This window comes from Frankliniella occidentalis, unplaced genomic scaffold, assembly GCF_000697945.3.
Source record: "Frankliniella occidentalis isolate FOCC.00 unplaced genomic scaffold, Focc_3.1 Scaffold13, whole genome shotgun sequence".
In the NCBI taxonomy this organism is placed as follows: Eukaryota; Metazoa; Arthropoda; class Insecta; order Thysanoptera; family Thripidae; genus Frankliniella; species Frankliniella occidentalis.
The window spans coordinates 122,445-129,816 of NW_026267143.1; positions in this window are offsets into that span (position 1 = coordinate 122,445).

Consider the following 7,372-nt stretch of genomic DNA (forward strand, 5'->3'; position numbering starts at 1 on the left):
ATAAGATTTTACAGTTTGATTGTGTACTCGTCATCTTTTTGTATTCGTCTGACATTACCATGTATACTTACGTCGTTCGTACTCACAAGACGTCTGCGACTCTACGTCACTCATAGAGGCCACTAGCACCGGACGTCCGGGCGTCCGTTGAAAGAATCCAAAGGGCACTGCAGGCAATCCACTTGCCCCGACGGAAGTCAGAACCGAACAGAAAATGCGAGGATGGATCAGAGATAAAGAAGTTCCTCAGTCTCAGGAAACGAACAAATACTCTTTCACCAAATTGCAAAGAAAACATCACACGTTTAAGTGGGCAGAGTAAGGGCTAAAATTGTGCACAGGTGTTGAGACTACTGTCTCGTCTCGTGGCGTGAGCGATGCGCGCCGCGCAGCAGGCAGACCCGTCTCACCGGTCTGTATGTTGGGTTGCCTACCATCCGGCGCTGAGCCAGCCGTGCCAGCCGTGCCAGCCGCGCCAGCAAGCATGCCAGACGGTGGCGCTGGCGCTGAAGTTGTTTGAGTGTCAGTCCAGGAAAGACTTTTATTTTAATCCAAAACCTTATTCTTATTTCAGAGTAGGTCTCTTTACTTGTCATACAAAAACTGTCGCCTTGTTACGGTGCGAGAACCTTTCAGAAAAAGAAACAACAACAAAAAATGACGGAAACACTCTAAATGCCGTTGCCCTTTCCCATGCGATCATTTTGAATATCATTTCCCCACCTTTCATTAATCCTGAAATTTGTATTTTCATAATATATAAACAGAAGGCGACAGTTTTTGTGTGACAAGTAAAGGGAGCTACTCTTTTTGCCGATATATCAGCAACCATGCCATGTACACTGATATATCAGCAATCAATGATTGCTGATTTATCAGCATAAATGTACACTGTTGAGTTTTCAGAGTATTTGTTATCACTCATTTGGGATTCTAAGAAGCTAGTGATTTTCAATACTCTCCATTGAAGCGGTTGAAGCAGGTTAGAGAGACCAGGGAAGGCGTTTTGCTCTCTCTGTTCTGCAGAGAGGCCCATGGGCCAGGCTGGACCGAGACCCGAGGCTCGCCGATGATATGAGAGAACTACCACCAAGTCCAATGCCCTGCATGAGAGAGACTTTGGGGAGGGGAGAGGATGGAAGGGGGAGGAACCGGCTTCCGACTCACGGCGTGCACACTGCTAGAGTAAGATAGCTTGTTCTCAGGAGAGCGAGATTAGTCCGTGCCTTATTGATGACAAAAAGAAAACTGAGACATCCGAATTTATAATTTTCCTATTTGCGGATGAGTCTCCACTTCACGTAAAAATAAAGAAAAGGATGGGTGCAGCGTTTGTACGAATCTGTCTGTATTTCTCAACCGCAGTAAGGAAACTTTATCTTGTCATAGTTACACACTGTCAAAAAAATCAATAGTAGATTACCTCTACCTTACGCTATTAACATAAAACTGTATGAGAATTTTCCCATACAAGCATGTCGGAGTTAAACAATGCGTGACTAGTAATCCTCCCATACAAGTATAGGAATTTTCTTAAACACCTGTAGGATATGTACTCTTTGTGCGTGGTGATTTTCCTGTATGAGTATTTCTCAACCACAGTAAGGAAACTTTATTTTGTCATAGTTCAGTTCTGATACCGACGTTAGCAGCGCCCAAACTAGGTTCGCTGCACGATTGTGACCAATTCTCTATTCTTTGCAAGGATTTTGAAGTACACAGGTTAAGAGAGAGAGAGAGAGAGAGAGAGAGAGAGAGAGAGAGAGAGAGAGAGAGAGAGAGAGAGAGAGAGAGCAGATTTTTCCGGTGCCTCTTTCGACATTTATTGCTAATGTTGGTTAGGTTGGTTTCATAGCCTGTCCGAGCAATAAATCCTAGACGCGCACGGCTATCTGGTCGCCAAGCGTGCGCCGCTGATTCCCCCACCTAGTCAGACCGGCCACGCCTCGCTAGCATTCCCCATCGACAAAACGGTTCCCCGAGGAGGACGGTGGCCTCTGGCGGCCCCATAGGTTTGCTGCCTCTGGTCGCCCCTACCCCATCCTGGAGCTTGGCTCACGAGCTCGGTCGCGAGATGCCCGACGAACGCACAACGTGGCACGACATGGCAGGGCTATAGAACTTGTCATTTCAAATATTTTTAAGCCGGTCCCTCCTATGAATTCCGTGGTACATGACTCGGAGAATCCCACCCAAAATCTCTGTAAAACACCCGATGAAATCACGCGTATCATTTCAACCTTCAATCGAGGGGTCACCGACTCGCCTGACCCATGTGCTGCTGGGTGTATCTTTTGAATTCGCTCTACTGTTGTGGGATTGCATGCATTGCATACATGCTAGGGCTGCAGGGGCTATGGCGCCTTTATAGACGAATGGAGCAGGCAAAACCGCAACACTGGAGATCATTTAAATAAGATACACCCGTTGTGGAGAATTATGATATTATGTGTCGATTTAAAGGATCTTATGAAATAATATTACTCTGTCAATCCAAATGTGTACATTGTACACTGTAAATAAAGTGTACATGGCATGTATGCTTTAAATAATGTGTACATACCCATATAAACATTTATAAATGTGTACATTCCCGTGTACACATCTTTCAAAGTGTACAAACTAACGGTTGTATGTACACATTAAAAGATGTGTACATGGGCATGTATACATTTATAAATGTGTACATAGGCATGTACACATGTATTAAAGCATGTTCCCTAGTATGGGAATATCGAACATTCTTCCCTAACGCAGCCAACTACTTAGTCGAGGCAGCGAACATTTCAGTAGCTGTCGCAACCAACTGCATATTGTTGACTCTCAGAACGAATTTGTCAGCTTCAGCTTTACGATCGTCGACTCTAGCTAATTTAGAGTGGTTGTTACAACTTATGCGTGCTCGTCTATGGCAGCTTACGATTACGGCCGGTCCCAGCGAATATGATTAGCTGGATGTGCTAACGCGGGTATACATTTGATTTTGGCGCTTTGCACCTGACTGACTAAACTCCTTTCGCATACGTCATCGCGCACGGGTGGGCCAGTGCCTCCGAGTTAGCTTGGCAGCCGGACGAACGGGGGTTCGACTCCCGCTTGAGTCGCAGTTCAAATATCAGAACGATTCCAGAAATAATCAAAGATGGTCGACAAATAGCGTGAAAAAGTTGGAAACTGCCATTAAAATATGAACTTTTAAATGAAAACACGTTTCAAAAGAAATATTTTTCACTGGTGCCGCATTAGTTGTCCCGACTAAGTTGACCCAACTATAATGTGAAAGTTGACCCAACTAATGTGCTTTCGGCTCTCGTGCGTGACGAACGCGCATCACTGCTGTCATTGCTAAATTGTTCGATACCAGCAAACATATAAGCTGTCACACACAACTAACCTTTTTTTCCCCCGTGCGAGTGCTCGTTCGTTTTTGGTCAGGATGTTGCAAGTTGCTTTTGCTAGAGCGTGTCGCGCGAGTGAGTGTTGTTTTGATGAGACGAGTGCAGATAAATTCCAGGAATGGTGCCACGCCCCACCACGCTCCGCCTTCGGCGACACGCTGTCGCTGCTGCAAGTAGGAAATATCACAGGAGCAGTAAATTGAAGGAATGTTACATTCTCAGCAAAACCAGCAAAAACTGCATCGTGATTGCCGTGCATGTCAAATCTTAAATCGCCTACTGCGCCTAAAGCGTCTAAAATGAGCCTAAGGCGCCTTAAATATGTATGTTAGATGGGGCATATGAGACATTCTTTTTATTGGAAATCACAACCGTTATATCTCAATAAAAAAATAAAAATAAAATATTTTCTGAAGTGTTACGACTTGTCTAAACTATTTCAAATTGAGGTAGCAAACATGCTCGATTTTTTGACCACGAAGGACAGTTGGGATTGCTCTAAACCAAGCAAGTGTTGGGAAATCACAAAATATCTTTAACATTGAAAAAACTCCTTTAAATGTTGTATAGTGAAGTGAGCCCCAAAAGAATTGTTATATGTTTCTCAGCTAAGATTTGAAGTCGATATGGCGACTCGGAGGAGCCCCCGGCTCTATGCCACGGGAAGGAATCAACGCAGCCTTTGTTTGCTGAAGGAAACTAACTTAAATGCTTGGAAAAAGTAATTTTACTTGAGCACTTAGCGCATCCCATCGCCAGCCCAAACGCCGGCCGCACAGCCCACCCAACTACGATGTGTCTGCGAAACGCCTGCCCCCCCCCCCCCTTCCCTCTCCATCCTGGAGCGCTGCCAGGCGCGCGGTGTCAATGCCCGCTGGCCGCGACTGGTTCCGTAGCCTAGACCTAGACCGCCTCGGCTAGACCCTGGCCGTGGCCTCTAGAGCCAGGCTCACTCCGCCCGGCTCTAACAGCATTCCAGCCGAAGGCATGGCTGCTGCTTCATGTTGCCAACGAACGTGCAATGATCCCACGTCAGTGATGTCCGAGGAGCACCCGTGTCCGCGCCCACATAGAAATGTATTTAGACAAACAAAAAAGTGAAACAAACCCTGCTCGAGTGGTTTGCATGGAATTCACTTTTTGGCACACACCATGAACTTGGTGGCATACACTAAAATCTTTTATGCAACCAAATCGCCTTCTGCCGTTCTTTCAGACCAAGAACTAAGCCCAGAATCAATGATAACACTGCGGCAAATCGTTCTTTTGAAATACTGAAAATGGTTTAGAACATAGATTAGCTGAGAAAACAGTATTTGTAGCATGTAACACAAAATGTAGTGCTACGTCGTTCAATTTTTAATTACAACTGTGAATCTATTACCTTTTCTATTTCTTGAAGAGCTGATGACGTTCGTGTCAATTGATTGTAATAATTAGCACAGCTAAGCATAGCATAGTATCCACGAGCGTGACGTTAAAAAGTAATTTTATACTAAACCAAAATATTACACGTTATAGGTAGCAAATTGCAGGCTATGGCGAGTCAAGCGAGTCCCGGCAGGACCTGCTAACGGTACAGAGGGGCCGGGGCTGGGCCGCGGGCCTAAACGCTTCCCATACACAGCAGACCGCAAAGGTACGTATTACTCCAGGGGAATCAAAAGCTACACTGTGCTGTAAAAATCACGACGCAATGTTTTTTTTTAACTTTTTAAAAACATGAGTGCACGCACTGAAAGTATTAACTGCGGAGTTTTAAGACTTTCGGTTAGGAACGAAGATTGTGTGTTTCAACGACAGATTGCATATTGCAAAGGACACGCTAAAATCCTCAAACTAAAGAAATTTGCATCTAAATACTTGGGTTTCGTTGCTACTCTATGACGAATATAAAGAGATGTAAATAATAAAGACTGACAGAGAGCAGGAATGATAACGCCAGCTGCGCTCCTAATGCAGTGCACGAGCAGGTTCTTTCATTTTTTATTCACGCATGGCGCAAACGCTAAATCCTTTTTCACGAAACAAAAAAATATTGCTGTACACCTGAGGAAGGAAGGAACGAGTAATGACGGATAGACCGCAGCTAATGCATCACTGCCGCTTCTTTCTACCTCTCCCTACGTTCCTTTGTACAAAGGCCCTGCAATGATGCGACGCACGTCTTGCACGCTGCCGCCTGCTTCTCAAACGTTGCTGACGAGCCGAGTTGGGTCGAGCCGGGTCGAGCCGAGCCGAGCCGCGCCGCGCCAGACCGAGGCCCTTGACAGCAGCTATCGTAAATATGATGGTGCAAAAAGCAACCAATCACAGCCGTATATGCTGCAAATGTTGTTGACCTCTGCGCAGTACGCCTGTGGTCCGCTGCCAATCAAACTGACTTAGTGAATGAAATCAACGGACTCGATGGGGCGGCGGGCGAGGGAAGTATGGCTTCAGTTACAGCTACGACTCAGTCCCCTGGTTGTGTTCAAGGTTTTAAAGACCAACACCAATTGCCGTTGAACCGGAAGTTTTTTTAAGAAACTTCAGTTGATCGGCATGACACAACATCACATAAAATAGAGAGCGCCCTATCAGTCAGGGCGTTTAGAAGTTGCAGACAACTAACAGTGTAGAATTCTCCGCCGGAACCGGCTCGCCTGGTCCTGGGTGGGAGTAGCGAGGAACTTGAACGCGCGAGTAGCGCGGCGGAGCGCGGCGCGGCGTGGCGCAGTGTAGCGAGGAGAGGCAGTGGCCACTAGCCAGACGCTCACACAGGCTAGCATCATAAAACTTTAAAGGGACGTCGTTTCAAGAGCAATCGGATGCCCCACCGGCGCACCTGCACAAGTACACACCCCGCCCCCTCCTAGCGCAGCAACGCCCGGAGACGCATCCGGACCCGTCCTTTATCTAATCAAAAGCAAAATTAAATAAATATTAAAAATAATTAAATGAACAAATAAATACATTATATAATAAGTGGCCTGAAATATAATCATGTATTAGACACAACAAACGAAAGATTAGTTCAAAAACAACAAAACACCACTGCACTGCAAAATTCTTTGTAGGGAAGTTTGCATTGCAAACTATCGTAGGTTACGAAGAAAAGTTTGAAAGATTACCAATTCATTGAAGCGTTGCAAACAATTTTCTTCGTAAGGTGCAACCAATGTGAAGGATTTAGTTGGCAGTGAAAAGCATTTTACTAAATTCTTTGCAATGCAAAGAATAGTTCTTCGCAAGTATTTTACAGTGTGCGTTTTTTTTAAGAAAAAAAAGTAAAGCTTTAACGAGAGCCCAGAGCCCTGAACCAGTAGCAAAATACTGCATTCTTAACATAAAGAATATTACAATACGTAAGTGGACAATACAACGAGAATCACTCAGAATTTACTTTCAAATTTCATTTTTTAATTTTAGTATGAGCACCCTGGTCAAAACTCACAACTTTTTCAGTGGTTTCGGTCTCCCATCCCTAAGTTGTGGGCTAGCGAGGCTCAGGAACTCGGGCACCGCTGGCGAGTGTTTCAATGACGCCAACGGTGGTAGAGTTACCACTCCTACGCTTAGCGACGCTCAGCTAAAACGAGACGTTATCTTGAAGAGGACGATGAAGGCCGTGATGATGTGCGCCGAGAGAGCGAGGAACGCCGTCACCGCTGGCGGTATCAAATCCAAAGCCAACGGTGGTGGAGTTACCACCCCTCAAGGCGCCAGCAAGAAGCACACCTGTGTAGAAGTATCCCTCTCATCTCAGAGAGGTGGGGGGAAAGGGGAGGGAGAGGGAGAGAGAGAGAGAGAGCAGGCTCACTCCGCCCGGCTCTAACAGCATTCCAGCCGAAGGCATGGCTGCTGCTTCATGTTGCCAACGAACGTGCAATGATCCCACCCACGTCAGTGATGTCCGAGGAGCACCCGTGTCCGCGCCCACATAGAAATGTATTTAGACAAACAAAAAAGTGAAACAAACCCTGCTCGAGTGG